The following is a 20,202-nucleotide window of genomic DNA, read 5'->3' as shown; positions in this document are numbered from 1 at the left end:
ATTTAAACATGGCGGCTAAACCCGAACAGCTAAACGTTGCTGACGCCAATGAAGTCATGCTCGAAATGGAGCGAAGCGGCGGAGCTGGGGAGCGGGTAATCTCGCGAGATGGAAGCCAGCCTCCGCTCGGCCCGGAAGCCTCGTCTGAGGGGGCGGGGGACGGAGGAGGGAGCGGGAGTCGGGCGAGAGCCAGTGGAGGAGTCCGCCTCCTGTAGCGTGCGTAAGCAGGGCAGCGACGCCGGGCAGCTACGCCGCGAAATCGGCGTAGGCGCCTTTGGAGAATCGGCGGGCTGCGCTGCGCCGGGGCTGGTCGCGGAGGGGGGAGGGGATGTCGGTCAGTGCGAGATCCGCTGCTGCTGAGGAGAGGAGCGTCAACAGCAGCACCATGGGTGAGTCTCAGCTTCGGGCTGCCGCGACTCGGGGTCATCGGCTCGGAATGCCGGGAAGCCTTGCGGCCGCTGGACCGAGCTGGGGAACGCCCTGAGGCGAGGAGGAGGCAGCGGCGAGGGGAGCCGTGGTGGGGGCGACGGCGGGCCCGGGGCGCGGCAGCGGCGGGATCGGGGGGAGGGGAGGCGGCGGCGGTGACAGTTTGAATTGAACGTGAGGAGAGCCGAGGCGGCGGCATTTCCTGTGCCGCGGCGGGCCGGCCCCCTGGCCGGGGTGGAGAGCCGCGGCCTCCGCGGCCGGAGCAGCCTGAGCGCGGTGGTCTCAGCTCTGCCCTTGCTTCTCTCCGTCCCTTCGCCTTCCCTCAGCCTCCTCCCGTGCCCGCCGGCGCCCGCGGCCCCGCTCCTCCGGTCCCCGGCCGCATCCCCCTCGGCAGAAGTCCCCTCGTGGGGCAGTGGGCCTGGCGAGGAGGGTGGGGACGAATGTGAGCGCTCGGGCAAGGGTGTTGTGTGGGCCAGCCCGTGAGGGCGGCGGCGGGGAGGAAGAAGGATGCACCAGGCTGAGGCTGCGGTGGAGGCGGCGGCGGCGGCGGCTACAGCAGCAACTCCAGTGACCGCGTCGCCTCCCCGCTCCTCCTCCCGCCTCTCGGGGTTGCCTCTCTCCAGGCGCAGCCCGGAAGGCCGGTGGATGGCGGGCGAGTCTTGAGAACGGAGAATCGGTAGTTTGGTTTGGTACTTGGGCTTAATTTTTAGCAGTAGGGGAAAGAACGCCTGGGAAGGGCGCCCCCCGGAGGAGATAGAAAGGGTGGGAAGGGTCCCTGGAAAAGGGAGGGAGCGGAGATGTGGAGTGGCGAAGTTGAGGGAAATTAATTTTTGAAAATATTTCAGTATTCTCAGTTATTCTTTTAAGGAGCCCTTTCATTTCCTTTCCTCCCCCACATATTGGAAAAAGAACAGGCCATTTCATTCACATTTTCCACTCCTGAGTTCCATTTCAGCTGTCTGTATAGTAAGAAATAAGCAACCGAGATTTTTCTAGGACATTTCCATTTGCTAAGTTACTTTTGAAGAGTACACTGTTTCAGATTTGGGTTTTTACAGTCCTAGGAAAGAATTCGTGACGTCCAGGTGTTTTCTTAGTTACTGAAATAATAACTTACTACAATTCTTGAGAGTTTATTGCTAAATAGTTCAGCTTTAAGAATTCTTTCTTCTGGCTTTATTTTGATGAAAGAGAATATCTTTCTTAGTGTCCCTGAGAATCTAAATGAACAGGTAATCTAAATCCCTAAGCATTTAACCTGTTTTACATATTTATGCACATGCAGGTGATGAGTATAGTCAGTTTTTCCCCCTAAAGTTTATGTGCAAACTTGGGGAGGAGAGTATTTTAGACTTCAGGTGTACAGGTAGGGATGAAATTTCTGGAATCCTGATAGACTGAAGGGAGGATATAAACAATGACCAAGTCAGTTATTGCTGCTTGGATTCTTTATTTCTTCAGACTGCAAGGGAATGAGTGAGGGGTGTTTGGGTGGTGGTTGGGGAGAGGGGGATTACAGCGGCAGGAGAGCAGTAAACAATCTTTCATCCCATTCAGCTGTTCAGTGGGTGGGACTAAAGGAGATAGAGTTGAGTGAAGCTATGAAATAAATGTGGAAGCTACATAGGTGATTTGCATGGTAGCATTGTCTTATTTTGTGATGGGACAACATGATGGAACCAGGTCTTCATAATACAATTATTAAAAATACCACATATTATACTACATCTTAGGCTTACAGAATTCAAGTTCACAACAAATAACAGCAAGTTATGTTAAGTTGGTTTTAATTAGTTCTTATCCTTTAGAAAGAAAGGATATTGTCTTTTTCTAATGTAGCTTAACAATTTTTGTTGCAGGCTGTGATTTGGAGATACTTGATGCATACATAATACATGAAAGATAGTGTTAAAAGATTATATTTCAAAAGTTTGTGGTAAAATTGGTTGTTCAGATTTGCACATTTTCCCATAGAAGTAATTTTAAGTAAATCCATGCCAGAAGTTCTGAACAAGTCTAAGGCAAGTTAGGAATCCTTACAGACCCTAGGAGAATTTAGAGGAATATGCTAGAGCAACAACAACAACAATAATAACAAAGCTTTGGGGAGAAGAGGAAGGAAGAAGAGTTACATCTCTGTCTTCTAAGGTCTCAGTAATGGAGAGTGATCAGATGAGGGGACCAGTCAGAATAAGGATAGTGGTAGAGCAGATTAGTTGCAGACTTTTAAAATTTGATGATATACATATTCATTGTAGACTGTATTCTGGAAATTGCCGATAGTGAATTCCTACCTGACTAAATTGCCTGCTGAGAAATGTGTTTCACATTTTGACTTCATAGGCTATCTTCAATTTTTGATTAGAAGTTGAGCATTTTAAATTAATGATTTATGTCTTTTACTAAGTTTTGAGAAAAAACTTTTTGTGTATTTCTTTTTCTGTACTAAGTTTGCATTGTAAAGACAAACTTTATTGTATAATAGAAACAATAAAAATTATGTTTTAAGGAGTAGAATTTTAAGGTAGTTTGATTATGGGTTTAGTTCGCTGGATGAGAGCATGCTGTTAAATGTAGACCATTGAACTCTACAGCAGTGTTTTGAAGACTGCAGGTTGTGACCCATTAGTGGACATTGCACTTAATATTTAGAGGGAGGTTACATTTTTTTCAGGTATTGTGTACTGGGTGGGCATCGTGGTCAAAATGTACAGTATGGATGAGTCAAATGTAAGGTCTTCGAACCTTATGTTAGAGGTTGGAGGTCTTGGTGTGAGGACTTTAAAATTAGAGACTGTTAGTCCGTGTGGCTTTTTCTTATTTTGGATTCATTTATCCTGTACTCCATGTAGCTAGCATGGTTAGAGAGATCTGAGGCCTACTTCTGTTTGAGAGGATGTTATCCCCCATAGCCAGAAACTATGGTGGCTTCCAAAAGAAAAGAGTAGCATTTAGTGACTCTGCTTTAGGCCTTGAGGATGAATCTTTTCTTTGTTTTTGTCTTCATGTGTCCTTTTGCATCATCGGAGATCAGGAGACTAAACTTTAAGCATGGGCTTGGGGAAGAGGGGCCAAAGAGACAACTTGGCTGGCATTGAGTGTTGAAGGCCGTAGGCCAGACACACACTAAATCCTTGTGACTTACTCTTGGTGCAGTCCAGCTATCCAGATGTAGGGATTACACACTGGGGTTTGAGTTCAAAATCTTAATAATGATTTAGAACATAGGCTTTGATGTTAGATATGGATGCAAATCTTGGCTTTGCTACTCACTAGATACATCAGTCAGAGTAGGTTAGATTATAATTTTAAAAACTACAGTTAGGCATTGTTAACAATAGGGTACATTGAGAAATCATAGAGTATACCTACACAAACCTAGATGGTAGAGCCTACTATACACCTGGGCTGTATCCTGTTGCTTCTAGGCTATGAGCTTGTACAGCTTGTTATTGTACTGACTACTGTAGACAATTATGACACATGGTAAGTGTTGTTTTTTTTTTTCTTTGAGACGGAATTTCGCTCTTGCTGCCCAGGCTGGAGTACAATGGCACAATCTTGGCTCACCGCAACCTGGGTTCAAGCAGTTCTCCTATCTCAGCCTCCTGAGTAGCTGGGATTACAGGTGCTTACCTGCCTCAGCCTCCCAAGTAGCAGGGGTTACAGGCACTTGCCACCAGGCTCAGCTAATTTTTGTATTTTTAGTAGAGATGGGGTTTTACCATGTTGGCCAGGCTGATCTGGAACTCTTGACCTCAAGTGATCCTCCTGCCTCGGCCTCCCAAAGTGCTGGGATTATAGGCGAGCCATCACGCCCGGCCAAATGTTTGTGCTTCTGAGCCTAGAAAAAAAGATATGCTGTACTATGAACTTATGACTGCTATGTCATCACAGGTGATACGATTTTTTTAAGCTCCGTTGTAATCTTATGGGACCACTGTCATACATGTTGTCCACTGTTGACCAAAACATTTTTAATGCAGTGCATGACTATACTGCAGATAAGAAAAGTGGAAATGGAATAAGAAAGATAAACTATAAGCCCCAATTTTTTATTACTAGTTTCAACAGACGTAAAATTATTCTGCTATTAAAATTTCCATTTTTATGCTCTAAATTTCTGTGTTTCTCTGACATAAACTGATAATTCACAGACTGCTCACTGGTCCACAGACCACACTTTACATAGCACTAGGTTAAACTATGCTGCAGCAACAGACTGTCATATTAAAGTTCATGTGCAGTATTATATTTTAGGCCAGTGTTAACTTTAAAAGATGCTATACTTTGAAAGCTGATAATTCATAAGTATCCCCTGTGATTGGGGGAATTGCCTAAAGCTGCTCCTGCTTACATTATTTTGAAGTTTTCTAAGTCTTAGGTATTCATGTGTCATTTGCATTTTATTCAATGTTTATTTGCCTTATGTAAAATATAAAGATGATATTCTTCCTCCTTCCCCACTGACCTGGAGGTAAAAAATGGACTTTCCTAAAGTTATAACATGTTAATTCTGTTGTTTTGTTTAACTCTGGGTCACAACTGACTACTTCTGGTAGCTTTATTGGAGGTGAGGCTCCAGGTCAGAGTTTCTCATTTGAGGTTTTATCATTATTTGGGGGAGGGAAGGGCTGTCTTGTGCATGTACAGTATTTAGCAGCATCCCTCCTGTCATCATGCTAAGATGCCAGCAGCACATGCTCTCTCCGGTTGTGAAATGAAAAAAATGTCTACAAACATTGCCAAATGACACGTGGGGGAGCAGAATCATACTTGGTTGAGAACCACCGTACTGGAAGGAACAAGCTTCCTTAACTGTCTCACTTTTTACGTCTTCTTCCTGGAACTCCTACCACTTAGCATTCTTAGTATTTCCTAAACTTGGGAATCAAAATTACCTAGAGTTTTTTTGTATTAAAAGTTTATCATTAATTTATATATTTTTGCAAAGCATGATCAGTAATTACTGGACATAGAACATTATGCTAGGTCACTGTTTTCCAAAGTATGATTGAAGGGCCAACCATGGCCTGGAGTTAAAAATGCAGATTAACTGGTTCCCACTAAAAGACCCACTGATTAGCAATCTCTGGGAGAGGGACCCAGGAATCTACATTTCCAAATGCTTTCCAACTTATCAAGTAACTTTATTATTGTATGCTTTCATAGAATAAAATACATGGATTTTAAGTATTTAGTTGAATGAATTGCTGATGTGCATACACACATCTTGTAGCCTTTATTCTAATCAAGATATAGAATATTTCCACCATCCCAGAGTTTCTTGTTCCTTGTTGGAGTTCTTCTTCTATTGCCCCAGGTAACCACTGATAGGATTTCTAATAGCCATGAATTTGTTGGTTTTTTTTTTTTTTTTTTTTTTTTTAACAGCTTTAGTGATATATGTATACAGTTGATTCATTTAAAGTGTTTTTTTCTGGGTAACTTTCTAAAGTCTCCCCATCCCCATAACTTCTTTATTATATAAGATTTCAAATAAAATGATCATCGTGGTGTTTTTCAAAGAATACAGATTCTCGTGGTGTTTCACACTGTGATAAACAATAGGCCTGGGATGGGGCCCTGAAAATCTTTGGCTCTGATGACTATTTTCAGGAAAATCAAAACCATTTTCCACTAGTTTTGCTATTCTTTATAAAATATATTTGAAATATTCCTGCAGTGGTAATTTGAAACTTTTGTAAACTGTCCATTGATTTAACAAATATTTGACTCCAAAAAAGTATCGGACACTTTGACACCATGGCAATCAAGAAAGCTATGGTCATGGATGTTATGATGTTTCTGTTTTCATTTCTGAAATTGCTTTTTTTAAAAAAAAATTTTTTTTCTTGAAATGGAGTTTTGCTTTTGTTGCACAGGCTGGAGTGCAATGGCACGATCTCAGCCACCGCAGCCTCCGCCTCCCCGGTTCAAGTGATTCTCCTGCCTCAGCCTCCCGAGTAGCTGGGGTTACAGGCATGCGCCACCATGCCCAGCTAATTTTTTTTTTTTTTGAGATGGAGTCTCTGTCCCCCAGGCAGGAGTGCAGTGGTGCGATCTCGGCTCGCTCTAAGCTCTGCCTCCCGGGTTCACACCATTCTCCCGCTCAACCTCCCAGGTAGCTGCGACTACAGGCATCTGCCACCACGCCCGGCTAATTTTTTGTATTTTTAGTAGAGACAGGGTTTCACCGTGTTAGCCAGGATGGTCTGGATCTCCTGACCTAATGGTCCGCCCGCCTTGGCCTCCCAAAGTGCTGGAATTACAGGCGTGAGCCACTATGCCTGGTTGCTTTTTAAAAATTTTATTGGGAGTTTTTTGTTGTTTTGTTTTTTTGAGACGGAGTCTTGCTCTGTCACCCAGGCTAGTAGCATCATCCCGGCTCACTGCAACCTCTGCCTCCTGGGTTCAAGCGATTCTCCTTCTTCAGCCTCTTGAGTAGCTGGGATTACAGGCGCGTGCCACCACGCCTGGGTAATTTTTGTATTTTTAGCAGAGATGGGGTTTCACCATGTTGGTCAAGCTGGTCTCTCCTGACCTCGTGATCTGCCTGCCTTGGCTTCCAAAGTGCTGGGATTACAGGCGTGAGCCACCGCACCTGGCCTGGGTTTTTTTTTTTTTTTTCCCAATAGATAGCATAATCACTTGGTTCAAAATTTAAAAGGTTAAACAGAGAGATACAGTGAAGTCTCTCCTTCTTTCTTTTACCCCCAGGTCACCCAGTTTCCTACTCCTCAGGCATTCTGTGTTAACAGTTTCTTGTATGTTCTTCCAAAGGTGTTTTTTGCATATGGAAGTTAAAAACATATATCCTTCCTGCCCCCACCCTTGGTAGCATAAGACACATTATTTCCCACGTTTCTTTCCAATTAGTGTAATTTGAGTTATTCCATGCAGTACATAAAGAGCATTCTTATTCTTTTATACAGCTATATAACTGTTATATGATATTCTGTTTGTGCTGCTCCAACAAAATACCTGTGACTGGGTAATTTATAAGGAACAGAAATCTATTTCTTACCATTCAGGAAGCTAGGAAGTCCAAGATCACAGTGCCCTCAGGTTTGGTGTTTCTGCTTCCAAGATGGCACCTTAAATGCTACTTCCTTTGGAGGGAACAAATGCTGTGCCCTAACATAGCAGAAGGAGCAAAAAGGTCAAGCAGCTCCCTTGCATCTCTTTTATAAGGTCATTCATCCTATTAATACGGTTACTAGTGATTAAGTATCAACATACAAATTTTGGGACAACACACCAAGACCATAGCATATAGATAGACCGTGATATGGGATATATTATGATTTGTTTAACATGTCTGACTCTGATAGACATTAATTTCCAGTGTTTTGGTATTACCAACTATGACATGATGAGTCACTTGGGATATTGATCTTTTCACATTTGTTAGTGTATCTAACAAATACACTAACAGTGTTAGTTTTTGAACTCTTTGAAGCAGGAGACTACCACTTAAAGGTTGTAGTATTGACATTGTCATTATATACATAATGTATTGATATTATATTACCATAACATTGATGTTAAATATTGGTAATATTGCTGTTAAGTCATTGGTTTAGAACGTCAATAATCAAGTTCATTCATTTAACAAATACACGTTTTGTACTTGCTCTGTGTTGGCCACTGGGGAAACTGAATTAAATGCTGTGGCAGTAGAAATAGAGGCATGGTGATTAAGAGTTTCGGGTCTAGAGTCAGACTTGGATTCATATCTCAATTCTAAAGCTTAACTGAACCTTTGGTAAATAACAGAACTTTTGTTTTTCCTTCTCTGTAAAGTGGGAATCATAAGGGTATCGGAGAAGTAAATGATATAGTATTTGAAAAAAATCTTAGCATGATGCCTGGCATATAATAAACACTGAGGTGTTAGTTTAAAGAAAGTTATCAGACTATATTGCAGTTGACTTTATTTTTCTGCCTCCACTGTGCTTAAAGTCTAGGACTGTGTTTTGTTCACCTTTGTATCCCTATAACTGGCTTGCATTTAGTAAAAAATTTGTGATATGATATAAAGGTATGTAGAACATACAGTGAAAGTTCAAAGCAGGATACCTTTTCCATGCTGGAGAAGGTGAATTTTTAAAAGTTGGTAGGAGTGATTAGGTAAAGGTGGTGAAGGAGTGAAGATAATTCTCACTTAAGAGTGAGAAATCCTGTTAGTATCAGGTTATGAAGTTAGAAAAGGTAAGTAGGCAACTGGTATTGCTGTGCTGAGAATTTAAAAATCTTTATTGAAGACTTTAAAAGAAAAGTGGTAATCATAAGAATTGCAATGATAATTATCTCTGTTGAGAGTTGACAGGGCACCAGGTTGGAGCCATTAAATTGCGGGAGTTTAATCTAGCAGTTTAGGACTAAAAATCGGTCAGAAGCAGAGCAGTGGGAAAAGACATGAGGGGGGATGGTTGTGAGGTATTAGGGAAGATGTGGGTGGTGAGAAATGAGTCCAGAATATTTGAGCTTTCTGACTTGAGTGAATGGGTAGATGAGTAGATGCTATTTCTTGAAATAGGTAATTTGAAACATGAAATTGAGAGGCCTGGGGTACATCCAAGTGGACTTGTCTTGTAGGGTCTCAGTACTAGGAAGACATCTAGGATAGAAAATAAGCATTTTCCGATAATTGTAAATGTATTCATTTGTGCTTTGAATTTTTATGTTTAGTAAGTGAATTTGTGAACAGAGTTGAAGGAAACTAGAATAAAGTGATTTGTGTGAAATTTCCTTGTCCTTTAAAGTTAGACAGACTGAGGTCTCCAGTTTCTTAGGTAGTACTAAAATGTTTCCTTTTTTTTTTTTTTGAGACGGAGTCTTGCTCTGTCATCCAGGCTAGAGTGCAGTGGCGAGATCTCAGCTTATTATTGCCAGCTCCGCCTCGCGGCTTCACGCCATTCTCCTGCCTCAGTCTCCTGAGTAGCTAGGCCTACAGGCGCCTGCCACCACGCCCAGCTAATTTTTTGTATTTTTAGTAGAGACAGGGATGATCTTGATCTCCTGACCTTATGATCCACCTGCCTCAGCCTCCGAAAGTGCTGGGATTGCAGGCGTGAGCCAAGGCACCTGGCCAAATGTTTACTTATTTAAAATTTCTTCTGGTACATTTCACAGCAGCAGTTGTTTCAGACTCAGGATTATGCTAGTGTTTTTTTGCAGGAGTGACATTTTGTATCCTTGTATATTCTTATTGTCCATTCAAATTGTAATGAGTTAATGAGTTCTTTTTTTTTTTTTTTGAGACAGAGGCTTGCTCTGTCACCCAGGCTGGAGTACAGTGGTGAGACCTCGGCTCACTGCAACCTCCACCTCCCTGGTTCAAGCAATTCTTCTGCCTCAGCCTCCTGAGTAGCTGGGATTACAGGCGCACGCCACCACGCCTGGATAATTTTTTTGTATTTTTAGTAGAGACGAGGTTTCTCCATGTTGGCCAGACTGGTCTCAAACTTCTGACCTGAGGCAATCTGCCCACCTTGGCCTCCCAAAGTGCTGGGATTACAGGCGAGAGCCACTTGCCCAGCCGAGTTCTTTCTTTTGAGGAAGATTTTTAGTATGTATTGTCCTTCAATTTTAGAGACTACAGTAATATTTTGAGTGAGATCATTATTTATGTAAGAGGAAGCAAAATTCTCATAGTAATTTTATCTTAGTTCTTTTCATTTATATATATATTTTTTAAAATAAAGAGAGTACCACCTTATTTAGTACATGTAGCATTTTGGGGTATGAAGTGATCTATACAAGGAAAAATTTTCCAGGAACTAATGTACTCTCAAATATTAACATTTAAAAATATTTCTAATAATAAAAGTTTATTATATAAACTTGGTTTCTTTTATGATTAATTTAAACAAATTAACCACGAGGGGAAAAATAAATTATTTCAGTCATTTGTATTCTTTCTAAATATATATACATATATATTTTAAGGTTATAATTAGGGGTGTGTTAGTGCTCCTAAACCCTGAACCATTATTGGAAACGTTTCTAATGCTTAACGCTTTTGGAGACTCTGTAACTCGCTAGGTGGGAGGTGGGGCTTAGAAGCTTGCTTATTAAGAGGCGGGCATGGTGGCAATGGTTCACATCTGTAGTCCCAGCACTCTGGGAGGTTGAGGCGGGCAGATCACTTGAGGTCAGGAGTTTGAGAGCAGCCTGGCCAACATGGTGAAACCCTGTTTCTACTAAAAATACAGAAATTAAGGCCGTGCACGGTGGCTCATGCCTGTAATCCCAGCACTTCAGGAGGCCGAGGTGGGTGGATCATGAGGTCAGGAGTTCAAGACCAGCCTGGCCAAGATTGTGAAACCCTGTCTCTACTAAAAATACAAAAATTAGCCTGGCGTGGTGGCGGGTGCCTATAATCCCAGCTACTCGGGAGGCTAAGGCAGGAGAATCGCTTGAATATCTCAAAAATAAACAAAAAACAAACAAAAAAATTAGCCAGACATGGTGGTTGGTGTCTGTAATCCCAGTTACTCAGGAGGCTGAGGCAGGAGAATTGCTTGAACCTAGGAGGCAGAGGTTACCGTGAGCCAGGGTAAAGCCACTGCACTCCAGCCTGGGTGACAGAATGAGACTCTGTCTCCAAAAAAAAAAAAAAAAAAATGTTTAGGGAGATGGCTAACTCAACTTCAACTATGGGTGAAAAAGATAACTAGAATGACTTAGCTGGCAAGTAGACCCACCAAAAATACTTAAGTTTGTGTTAGTGCATGGTGCTGTGCTGTTAGAGAGGTAATTACATAGACATAGGCCCCACGTCCCTTTCTCCCCATTTTTTTTGAAATTTTGGAATAGTTTTGGATTTGCTGAAAAGTTGAAATCCCTTTCTTTTTGAAAGCTAAACATTTGGTCAACACAGAGGAAATGCAGAGATAATACTACAGACATGCAAATATAGCAAGATATATGATATAAACGCACCATCAACATTAGTACTCGCCAGGGTTAAAGGAAATGTCAAAGGTATGGGGGTTTTATGCTTAATGGAAACATCTTTTATTTGAATCTGTGTTGAAAGTTTTGGGAGGCTCCATTGCTTTTTAATTGAAGGATGTGTATTATAGTTCTGGTTGGTTGGTAGTGGATTTCATTTAACAATTAGAATCTAGCTAAGGTGAACAAAGGACCTTTTTTCCCCCATAGGGTAGTTTCCTCATTGTTCTTATGGCTTCCAGTCTCTTCCCACTTCATTTAATAAATAAATATTTTAAAATTACTATACCTAAAATACTACTTTTACAAAATAACTTACCTATTATAGTAAAATAAATATCTGTCTATTATTTATAGTATTGGCTTCTAGAGCTCTTGTTAAAAGTATTATTTCTTGGGCTCTATTAGCAAGATTCTAATTCACTACTTCTAGACTGAGGCGCAGATTTTTACTTTTTTTTTTTTTGAGACGGAGTCTTGCTCTGTCAGCCAGGCTAGAGTGCAGTGGCCGGATCTCAGCTCACTGCAAGCTCCGCCTCCCGGGTTTATGCCATTCTCCTGCCTCAGCCTCCCGAAGAGCTGGGACTATAGGCGCCTGCCACCTTGCCTGGCTAGTTATTTTTTGTATTTTTTAGTAGAGACGGGGTTTCACCGTGTTAGCCAGGATGGTCTCGATCTCCTGACCTCGTGATCTGTCCGTCTCGGCCTCCCAAAGTGCTGGGATTACAGGCTTGAGCCACTGCGCCCGGCCTAGATTTCTATTTTTAATCAAAAGCTCCCCATATTCTTCTGATTATAGCCAGGTTTGGGAATGACTTTTCTGCCAGATATAAGTCCAGAGGCCTTAATAATAACTATCATCTGTAGCACAATCACTGTAACAACTGCAATTTATTGTACTTACTGTATGTGACGTGCCAAACCCTTTATATTGTTTTATATATACCTTACAACATTATCCCAATCTAAGGCTCAAAGGTTATGTAATTTACCCACCAGAACACAATTCTCAGAAAGGTTGTGTAATTTACCCACCAGAACACAAATAAGTTACAGCGGATACTGGAATTTAGATTTCTAGCTAGCTGTGCGTATACTGCCTTATGAATCTTTTTTACTTTTAGGCTATCATTTTAGCACCTCCTTGGTTTGACCTTTTCCTGCTTATAATGAGTAATGTTCAGTATTCCTTTTTTTTTTTTGGAAAGAGTCTCGCTCTGTCACCCATGCTGGAGTGCAGTGGCATGATCTCGGCTCGCTGTTGCAACCACCACCTCCTGCGTTCAAACAATTCTCATTCTCTCCTGGGTTCAGCTACTGGCCTCCCCAGTAACTGGGATTACAGGCGTGTGCCACCACACCTAGCTAATTTTTTTGTATTTTTGTAGGGATGGGGTTTTGTCATGTTGACCAAGCTGGTCTCAGACTCCTGAGCTCAGGTGATCTGCCTGCCTCAGCCTCCCAAAGTTCTGAGATTACGGGAGTGAGCCACTGCACTCGGTCAGTATTAGTATTCTTGCTTCTGCTTATGATGTTTGTACCTGCCTTGAAGTCCTATCATATGTTAAGGAAGGCCCATATCAAAACTACCTATTCTGAGAAGCTTTTACCAATCGTGACATGATGAGTAACTTGGGATATTGATCATTTCACATTTGGTAGTGTATCGGTGCTTTTGAACTCTTTGAAATAAGACACTACCAGTTAAAGTTGTAGTATTGACATTAAGTTCATTACATCAGTAATATATTGATAATTATATTACTGTAACATTGATGTTAACTATTGGTAGTATTGCTGTTAAGTCATTAGTTTAGAACTTCAGCAATCAAGTTCTTTCATTTAACAAGTATGTGTTTTGTACCTGCTGTGTGCTGGTCACTGGGGAAACTGTTAAAAGTTGGAGAGTATTTTCTTTCATGCCTTTTCTGTAAACTTTAAAAAAAAAGCTGTAATGATAGTGGCACAACGTTTCATTTCTCTTTGGTAAATACTTGGGGTAAGTAATATAGTAGGTGTATGTTTAATTTTTACATTGCAAAATTGTTTTACAATATATTATTAACATTTTACATTTTCACCCCCGGTGAATAAGAATTCAAGTTGTTCCACATGCTCACCAACACTTGGAATGGTCACTGCTTTTAATTTTACTCATTCTTATAGATTTGTAGTGATAACTTACTGTAATTTTAATTTGTATTTTCCTAATGACCAATGATGTTGAGGATCTCCTGTGCTTATTTGCCATCTGTTTGTCACCTTTGGTGGTCCATTGAAATCTTTGGTCCATTTTTAAATTGGGTTATTTGTCTTAATGAATTGTAAGGGTTCTTTTTATATTTAGGTACTAGTTTTTTGTTGGACTGTACAATTTCTCATTATACTTTTACCCACTAACTTTAGTATCTTGTCAATGATTCTTGCCTATGGCAGTTTTACTATGCTGTTTGTGTTACTGGTGATTTTCTTTTTACATCATGCTACATTTTAAAGCTGGGATTCTATTGTGGTAAGGAAGAGCTGTTTTATTTATTCATCAGTTCAGTTATATATTAATTTTTTCATTGTTTTATTGTTCAATTGTCCATTGAGAGTCCTTTCAGGTGGCTCTCGTTTACCCTTTCAGTATGTCCCCATCATTTTTAGGGGTACTTCTTTACTTTCTAGTTTATCTTGTATTTTTTCTGCCTAAGCCTTGGAAGCAATCACTGTCCAAGGAGTCCAGCAACCTTTTTTTGAGAATAATAATTAGAAAACAAGATCTGTGTGCCAGAGGTGCTCATTGCTATTGGAGTGTCCCTGCTTCTAGTAGATGTTTTGAGCAGACAGAGGTAGGCAGTGTATGAATTTATATATATACATCTGTATTTCTGTGTATGTGTGTAAAAATATATGCATATGTATACTAAAAGCCATGAATTTATACTGGTACATTGATTCCAGTCTATTAATGTGGAGTTCATTCTAGCTTTTCTCTTTTCCTTGTAACTCCTTTCTTCAACATTGAGAAACCTGGCTTTCATCTGCAATTTATTTACATACTTGGAAAAATCTATTGTACACATAGCTGTAACTTCAGAACTATGTAATATGCTTACTTGCTAGAGTATAATATTTGTGTGTGCTTTTTTGTCTAGCTTTATGCAATACCAATACTGTTAGTTAATATACTATACTAATATCTTACACTAATCAAAATACTTTTTTCCAAAGTTAGTTATGTTCTTTTCTGCTCCATTCCCTTCAGTGTCTTCATGTTATTCTTCTGAAATTGTTAGTTTTATTTGTTACTATTTCTTTTCACATCCTGACTGATTTTGTTTTTTTAATGGGGATACATGGAAAATTACCATGATGTTAATAGACTTAGTATTCCTCCCACCTTTCTTTTACCCTGTTCTCATTCTACTTTTTTTCTACCACTTCCCTACACATTGATAGAGGTGATGGATCTCATGAGTTTCTGATTGATTTTTTGTGAATATTTTTTTGCACATATGAGAAGATATGTGTGAGAAAGGAGATGTAACAATTTATATGTGAAAGGTAGTGTACAGTACGTGCTTGTTTTTATCACAGATTTATTGAGATAATTTGCATGCCGTAAAATATACCCCTTGAAAGTGTGTAATTTTGTGGGTTTTCATGTATTCAGGGTTGTGCAACCATTGTCACTGTCTACTTTTAGGACATTTTCATCAGGCCCAAATGAAACCTTGGAGCCATTAATGATCAGTCCCATCCCTCCTCTTCTCTTGTCCTGGCAACCACTAATTTACTTTCCATTTCTATGGATTTGTCTGTCTTGTACATTTTATATAACTGGAATCACATAATGTGACTTTTGTGACTGGCATATTTCACTTAGCAGTGTTTTCAAGTTTTGTCTGTGTTGTAGCATGTCTCAGTAGTACTTCATTCCATTTTATTGCTGGATATTATTCTGTTGTATATATACTACCATATTTCATTTATCCATTCATTAGTTGATATTTGGGTTGTTTCTACTTTTTTACTATTATGGATAATGCTGCTGTGAATGTTTTGAGTACAAGCTTTTGTGTGGACCTATAGTTTTCAATTCTCTTGGATATATACCTAAGGATAGAATTGCTGGATCATAGTGTAACTCTAGTTTAACTCTATGAAGAACTGCCAAACTGCTGAAGCAGCTGCCCTATTTTGCATTTCTACCAGCAGTGTATGAGAGTTCCAATTTTTCCACATTCTTGTCCACACTTGTTATTGTTTGTCTTTTAAGACGATCCTACTGGGTGTGAGCTGGTATCATTGTGGTTTTAATTTGCATTTCCCTAATGATGTTGAACATCTTTTCATGTGCTTATTGGCAATTTGTACACCTTCTTTGCAGGAATGTCTGTTAAAATACTTTGCTGAGTTTTTAATGAAGTTGTCTTATTACTGTTCAGTTGTAAGAATTCTTTGTAGATTCTGGATATAAGTCCTTTATCATATAGAAGACTTGCAGGTAGTTCCTACAATTCCACATGTGTTTTTTTTCACTTTCCTGATAGTGTTCTGTGAAGTATAGGCATTTTTAATTTTGATGAAGTCCAATTTATCTACTTACTGCATGTGCTTTTCATGTCATAGTCAAGAAAGCATTTGTAATCCAAGGTCATGAAAATTTACCCCTATGTTTTCTAAGAGCTTTATAGTTTTAGACCTTTATGTTTCGCTTGTTGATCCATTTTGAGTTAACTTTTGTGTATGGTGTGAGATAGGAATCATTCTTTTGTATGTGGCTATCCAGTAGTTTCACTACTTATTGTTGAAAAAACTAGCCTTTTTCCGTTGTGTCGTCTTGACAACTTTCTGTGAAAACAATTGGCTATAGATGTAAGGGTGTTTTTGTGGATTCTCATTTGTTTCTTATTAATCTGTATACTCTTAATGGCAGTACCACACCGTTTTGATGACTAACTTTGCAGTAAGTTTTGAAATTAGGGAGTGTGAGTCTTTCAACTTTGTTCTGTTTCAAAATTGTTTTGGTTATCCTGGTTCCCTTGAATGTCCATCTGAACTATATGGTTAGTTTGCTAATTTCTACAAGTAGGCCAGCAAGGATATTGATAGCCATGGTGTTGAACTTGTATATCAGTTTGAAGAGTATTGCCGTCTTAACAATATTAAGTCTTCCACTCCATTAATGCAAAATATCTTCTGTTTATTTAGGTCTTCAGTTTTTGTGAACAACATTTTTATAGTTCTCATGTGTAAGACTTACATTTCCTTTTGTTAAATTTATTTATAGGTATTTTATTCTTGATGCTATCGCAAATGGAATTTTTTCTTAATTTTTTTATAGAAATGCAATTGATTTTTGTATATTGATCTTATATCATGCAACTTTATTAGTTCCTGTAGGTTTTTTTGTGTGTGTGTGGATTCTTTTGGATTTTTTATTTATAAGATCATATCACCTGCAAATACTACTTACATTACTTTACAATCTAGATACACTCTATTTCTTTATTTTACCAAATGCCTTTTCTGGAAATTCCAGAACTGTGTTGATTAGAAGTGGCAATGATAGACATCTTTTGTCTTGTTCTTGATTTTAGAGTGAAAGCATTCAGTCTTTCATCATTATGGGTTTTCTGAGATGTGCTTTATGAGGTTGAGGTTCCCTTGTATGTCTAGTGTGTTAAGTGTGTTTATCGTTGAAAGATTGTTGAATTTTTATCAATTGTGTTTTCTGTGTCTACTGAGATGATTATGTGTTTGTTGTGTGTGGGTTTTAATTTAGTGTATTACATTGATTAATTTTCATATGTAAAACCAACATATTCATTCTGGGATATATCCCATTGGTTATGGTGTATAATCCCTTTTTATTGCTGGATTTGGTTTGCTAGTACTTTGTTGATTTTTTTTGCATCCATGTAAGATGTTGGTTGGTTGTTTTTACTTGATGTGTTTGGTTTTGGTATCAGAGTAAAACTGGCCTCATAAAATGAGTTGGGAAGTATTTCATCCTCTTCTATTTCTTCGACTAGTTTTTGAAGGATTGTACAACCTTTAAACATTTGGTAGAATTTACCAGTGAAGACATCTGGGCATGGGCTTTGTGGAAAGTTGTGTTTTTGCTTTTTTGGGGGGTGTGTGTATTAGTTATTTTTTATTACTAATCTGTTATAGGACTATTCAGATTTTCTGTTTCTTCTTAAGTCAGTTTTGGTAGTTTATGTCTTTGTAGAGATTTTTGCATTTCCTCTAGGTTATAATCTGATTTGTTGTCAGCATGGAATTAATTGTTCATAGGTTCCTTTTTATTTCTGAAAGATTGGTAGTGATTTCCCTTCTTTCATTTCTGATTTCAGTAATTTGAGTGTTCTGTTTTTTTTTTTTTTTTCTTGGTCAGTTTAGCTAAGGTTTTGTCAATTTTGTTGATCTTTTCAGTGAACCAACTGTGATTTCATTAATGTTTCTATTGTGTATTTCATTTATTTCTGCTCAAATAATCATTTCCTTATTTTGTTTTCCCTGTTCTGGGTTTAATTTGTTCTTTTTCTAGTTTCTTGAGATGGAAGGTTATGATATGAAATCTTTCTTTTTAATATAGGCATTTACAGCTGTAAATTTCCTTCTAAGCACTGATTTAGCGGCATTCAATACATTTTGGTATGTCGTGTTTTTTGGTTTCCTTCGTCTCAAAGTATTTTCCAGTATCCCTTGTGGTTTAGTTTTTGACCTATTGATTATTAAAGAGTATAGTGTTTAATTTTAACAAACGTGTGAATTTTCCAAATTTCTCTCTGCAGTTGATTTCTGACTTCATTCTGTAGTGGATGAAGAATATACTTTGTATGATTTTCAACCCATTTAAATTGAGACTTGTTTTGTGATCTATTCTGGAGAATATTCCATGTGCACTTGAGAAGAATGTGTTTTGCTGTTTTTGGGTGGAATGTTGTATAGCTATGTGTTAGGTCTAGTAGTTTTGTAGTGTTGTTGAGTCTTCTGCTTCTTTATCATCTGTCTAGTTGTTTTACCCATTATTGAAAGTAGGGTGTTGAAGGTCAGCTATTACTATTCAATTGTTTTATTTCTACCTTTCATTTTCTTAGCTTTGTGCAATTTGGGGACTCCTTTTTTAGATACATATATGCTTAATATTGTTCTATCTTCTCAATGGATTGGTCCTTCAATCAGTATAAAATATCCTTCTTTGTGGTAACAAGATTTGTCTTTTAAGTCTGTGTTTTCTGATATTAGTGTAGCTACTTCAGCTCTCTCTTGTTGTTTTCTGTCCTTTTTTTTCAACCTGTTTGTGTTTGTGATTCTAAAACATGTCTTAGGTAGGTACCATATAGTTGGGTCTTACTTTTAAAAATCCACGTAGCCATTCTTTACCTTTTGATTGGAGTCCTGTTATACCTGAAACAGCAAAATGCATTAATCTAGTTACATTTAATCTAAGTAGTGATATGATTTACACCTGTGATTTTGCTGTTTTCTACATCTCTTTTAAGACAGGGTCTCACTCTGTCAATCAGGCTGGAGTGCAGTGGCACCATCATAGCTCACTTGGTTGACAGTCTTTTTCTCTCAACATTTGGAATATGTTATCCTTTTGCTTTCTGGCCTCCATGGTTTCTGATAGGATGTCAGCTATTATTCTTATTTACAGTCTCTTATACATATAGTTGCTTCTCATAAGCTGCTTTCAGTATTCTATGTTTTTGGTTTTTGACAGTTTGATTATGATGTGCGGGTCTCTTTGATTTTGTCTTATTCAGTTTGTTGAGCTTTTGATGTTGAGACTAATGTTTTTCTTCAGATTTGGGAAGTTTTCAGTTCTGTTTCTTCAGATATACATTCTGCCCCTTCCTTCCTACACCCACCCCTTTTTTCCTTCCCTCCCCTACTTCATGTTTGATTTTGTTCTGTAGGTCTCTGGCTCTGTTCATTTTTCTTTCTTTACTTAAATTGGTTAATGTTATTTAACCTGTTTTCAGGTTTGGTGATTCTTTTTTCTGCAAGCTCCAATCTTTTGTTGAGCTTCTCTAGTGAATACTTTCATTTATTGTATTTTTCAACTCCAGGATTAAAAAAATTTTTTTGATATTCTCTATTTGATGAACATTGTTTTCATACTTGATAGTTTATTAGACTTTTCTTTAGTTCTTTGAATATATCTAAAATAGCAGGTTTAAAGTATTTGTTTAATGTCTGGGCTTTCTCAAGGACTGTTGCTTTTTTCTCCTGTATGTGGGCCATGCACTTTTGAGTTTTTTTTGCAAGGCTCATAATTTTCTCTTGAATACTAGACATTTTAAATATTTCAAATAATACAGTGTGGCAGCTCTGGAAATCAGATTCTCCCTTCCCTGCAGGGTTTGTTGTTGTTGCTCTTTGTTACTCTTTGTTATTTGCTTAGTTGCTTTTTGAACTAATTCTGTGAAGTTAATTTTTGCCATATGTTGTCACTGAAGTCTCTGCTTGGTTATCTTAGTAGTCACTTGTGAGTAGGCCTTTAGGAACTACCAGATACATCAAATAATGATAGCGCTTTGAAAGCGAGGCTATGAAGGCATTCCATGATTGTTCTGTTTTTTTTCCAGTTGCCACTAGTCTGCTGGTTTTTACTGTGATGGTGTGCTGTTGGTTTTCAAGGCTAGTGTAGAGGTAGAGAGATGAGAATGGGCAAGTTAAAATGCAAGAGCTGCTGTTTTTACCAAGGCTCAGTCCCTTTTCTTGAATAAGCATTACATGGAGACCTGCAAGCTTTTATTTAATTTCCAGAATTTTAAGTAAGTTGAGTTGAACAGTTTGTGTCAGTTTTCT

General features: G+C 38.8%; 1 protein-coding gene across 1 annotated transcript in view; it reads left to right on the top strand.

Moving 5' to 3' along the window:
* The first annotated feature begins 337 nt into the window (after nucleotides 1-337).
* Nucleotides 338-20,202, top strand: part of SEPTIN7 (septin 7) — a 105,187-nt gene continuing 85,322 nt past the window's right edge. Inside the window, exon 1 of the mRNA XM_045389008.2 lies at nucleotides 338-389. The gene's annotated coding sequence lies outside the window, so the exon portion shown is untranslated. The remainder of the gene's footprint in view (nucleotides 390-20,202) is intronic.

This window comes from Macaca fascicularis, chromosome 3 (assembly GCF_037993035.2).
Source record: "Macaca fascicularis isolate 582-1 chromosome 3, T2T-MFA8v1.1".
Lineage (NCBI taxonomy): Eukaryota > Metazoa > Chordata > Mammalia > Primates > Cercopithecidae > Macaca > Macaca fascicularis.
Note: the sequence above shows the minus strand (reverse complement) of the source record. Positions and strands in the feature narration are given on the sequence as shown.